This window comes from Bombina bombina, unplaced genomic scaffold, assembly GCF_027579735.1.
Source record: "Bombina bombina isolate aBomBom1 unplaced genomic scaffold, aBomBom1.pri scaffold_1013, whole genome shotgun sequence".
Lineage (NCBI taxonomy): Eukaryota > Metazoa > Chordata > Amphibia > Anura > Bombinatoridae > Bombina > Bombina bombina.
This window is the reverse complement of record NW_026511009.1, coordinates 55777-59770: the sequence shown is the minus strand read 5'-3', so window position 1 is coordinate 59770 and position 3994 is coordinate 55777.

Here is a 3994-nt window from a genome sequence, read left to right as displayed (position 1 = left end):
TTAGGGTGTTGTCATAAAACATTTAGTAATTTCCCGCATTATGTTGTGTCCAGTAAAACCACTGGGATTATTTAATACAAAGTAATCTCACTGTGTATAAAGCAAATGTCATTATGTCTAGATCTAAAATGCTTTAAAACATGTGGAGAAATTACACTAGTGGCAGCCAGCAACGTAATTACAATGTTACCAAAAGTGTGAAACTGAACCCAAACTGTTTTCTTTCATGACTCAAATAGAGCATGACATTTTAAGCAACTTTCTAATTTACTCCTATTATCAATTTTTCTTTATTCTCTTGCTATCTTTATTTTAAAAGCAGGAATTTAAATCTTAGCACTCAGCCCATTTTAGGTCCAGCACCATGGATAGCGCTTGCTTATTGGAGGCTTACATTTACCCACCAATACGCAAGCATAACCCAGGTTCTCAACCAAAAATGAGCCGACTCCTATGCATCACATTCCTGCTTTTTAAATAAAGATAGCAAGAGAACAAAGAAAAATTGATAATAGGAGTAAATTAGAAAGTTGCTTAAAATTGCATGCTCTATCTGAATCATGAAAGAAAACATTTGGGTTTAGTGTCCCTTTAATTTAAGGGCCAGATTACGAGTGGAGCACTAACAGTTATGTGCAAGCAATAAGAGGTTTATCTCGGGAGTTTTTGCGCGTCGGTTTTATCGCTCGTATTACAAGGTGAAAGTAAACGCAATCGATTGAGCTCCATTGAAGTCGTGTTAACGCGTCCTCAGAGCCAGGGCCGCCACTAGAAATTTTGGGGCCCCTGACTCAACCATTGATCAGGGCCCCCCCCCCCCCTTTGACATATGCAATTTTTGACCAAGTGACTAAAACGTATATGCACTTTATTCTTAAGTGTCTATTTAAACTTGGAAATGTTGTAAAGGTAGTAACATACAAACACACAGACACACTCATACGCTGAAACACACACACACACACACTCACACATAAGGATTCACATATAGACACTCTAGCAGACACGCAAAGAAACACACTCAGACACAGACACCCCAACAGACACTTAGCACTCTTTACATTGACCTGACAAGTAATGAGGTAAACTACAGTTTTGTAAAAAAAAAAAAAAGGAGAATTAGAAAACAAAATATGGAGTTCTGATTAACTTTTTGTAAAGGAAGATGACAACTAAATTATGACAACAGCATGCAGTGGCTGAAAGGAAGGGCCCTGAACTGCCTAAACAATAATTTAAAGGTTAAATGGTGGATTGGTTACTTCCGGAAAGGTCTTGTTAGTCTCAAAGTCTGTAGAAAGATGTGAATAATTAGTAGTAAGGTCAAAATGTCCTAAAAAGGAACAGACAATGGACACACACACACAAACTCAAACTTGCACACACACAGAGACACCCACAGAAAACACACAAAGACATACATACACAGAGAGACAACCACATAAAAAACACAGAAAGACATACATACACACACTCTCACTGAGACATCCACAGAAAACACACGAAGACATACACACACCCTCACAGAGACACCCACATAAAACACACACCCAAACAGAGACATCCACAGAAAACACAGACATACATACATACATATACACACACACCCTCACAGAGACATCCACAGAAAATACACAAAGACAAACATACACACCCTCACAGAGACACCCACAGAAAAAGCTCAATGACATATGCACACACCCTCACAGACATCCACAGAAAATGCACAAAGACAAACACACCCACCCTCACAGAGAGACCCACAGATAAAAAATACATACACACTCAGAGACACAAACCAAAGCACAAAGACAAACACAGACACCCACAGAAACACTCACAGGAGGAAACATTTATGCACCTTGCATCCCCTAAATCAACAGTGTGTGACATGCATGATAAAAAAATTTTAGAAATTAAGAGATCACTTTTTAAAGAATCATATTTGTAAATGTGCAAACAAAAATAATTCTGTGAATTCAAAATTGTACATTAATGAGCTGGGTAGATGGCTAGATGAAGAAAAGTACCTTTAAAAGGTTGACATATGATGTTTGTTTGTTTTTTCCCCATTTTCCCCAACCAAGAGCCCCCACTTCAAATATAGTGTACACATTTTCCCAGCTGTCAGCTGTACTTATGGATTTTGAAAATGCTGTACTCTATATGGTCTTGGTGGGACCATAAGCTGTGGTACTCATACCATTAGATCTGGATAAATGCAGGATTTAGGCTTGTTGGTATGTATTTCAAAATTAAGCCAGCTGTAGTGTAAACTGAACAGTTTTAAGTTAACCTGTCTCATTTCAAACACTGAGCAATCTTAGTCTGAGAGTATAAAATTTTATGCAGATGTAAAAATCTTAGATAAAATGCCTCCTTGCATCTGGAAAGTCCTTGCATGAAGGGGCAGTAAACTGGAATGGAATGTAATATATATATATATATATATATATATATATATATATATATATATATATATATATATATATATATATATATATATATATATATATATATATATAAAATGCATATCTGCCAAAAGGGCATCTACCATTTGTGTATTGAGGAGGAAACATTTCTGCATGGTTTTAAATATAGAATTTCTACAGCATTGTCAAATAATCATAAATACACTGCTGCTAAAAAAAAATTTGTTTTTATGGACCCCTAGCCCCAAAAAAACTACTACCACTGACACACACTGTACAAAGTGCCAAGTCTGTCTCACACTGCGCATAGTGGTTTAGTGCACACTAAGAAATCCTCTCAAATGCTAATACTTTACTTCTTGTAATAACATTTCCCATGCTCAATTAGCACTCTGCTGTAGTACCCACTGCACTGGTGGCTGCCCAAATGTAAAAAAAAAAAAAAATTATTTTTTTTTAGTTCTTGCCTCATGGGGCCCCCCTGGCTCATTGGGCCCCTGACAGGAGTCACCCCTGTCACCCCCGTCACCCCCTGATGGCGGCCCTGCCACTGACACACACTGTACAAAGTGCCAAGTCTGTCTCACACTGCGCATAGTGGTTTAGTGCACACTAAGAAATCCTCTCAAATGCTAATACTTTACTTCTTGTAATAACATTTCCCATGCTCAATTAGCACTCTGCTGTAGTACCCACTGCACTGGTGGCTGCCCAAATGTAAAAAAAAAAAAAAAAAAAATTTTTTTTTTTTTTTAGTTCTTGCCTCATGGGGCCCCCCTGGCTCATTGGGCCCCTGACAGGAGTCACCCCTGTCACCCCCTGATGGCGGCCCTGCTCAGAGCTCTGGTTAACTGTTTCACTAAAGAAAAAAGTGTCACAAAACACATCAAGCATACATTACAAAGTAAACTTACACATAATAACACCATCTAATTAAAAAAAATGTAAGAAAAAATATTGCACAAAAAAGTTATAACGGCTCAAAGATATTAGGGGGTAGATTTAACAACAGTTGAGCTGACATGATTCGCTATAGTGAATCATGTCCGCTTGACCTCGCTTAATGCCGACAACATACGCTTTCGGCATTTAAAATTGCACAAGCATTTCCAGTGAATTGGCCGCTAGCAGGGTCCGTCAATCATCCAGATCGTATCGGGGTGATTTCAGTCCGTCATCTTTGACAAAGCGCCAATCAGAGGCGCAAAACGCGTCAGATGGTACTGAGTGTTGAGAGGTGTGTGTGCTTCTGTTTTTAAACTGCCGAAATAAAGTATTTTTTTACCCGAGCCTGTGCCTTCCTTTGGTTAGCTGACTGACAGCAGCTGCCTATATCACCGAATAGACACTTTCTTTCTTTTTCCTGAATATCTAAAAAAAAACAGCAGTCTTGTTGAGCAGTTACGTTGGGGCTGATCAATATGAGTCCTAAAAATATAATCTATTTATTCTTTAAACCAAAGCTTTTACTGATTGTCCTTATTTGTGGTAGCTTGACTACAACACTGGATTGTTTTACATCTGTTTTCAGACTATTTATTGCCTTAACTTAACCAAAAGGC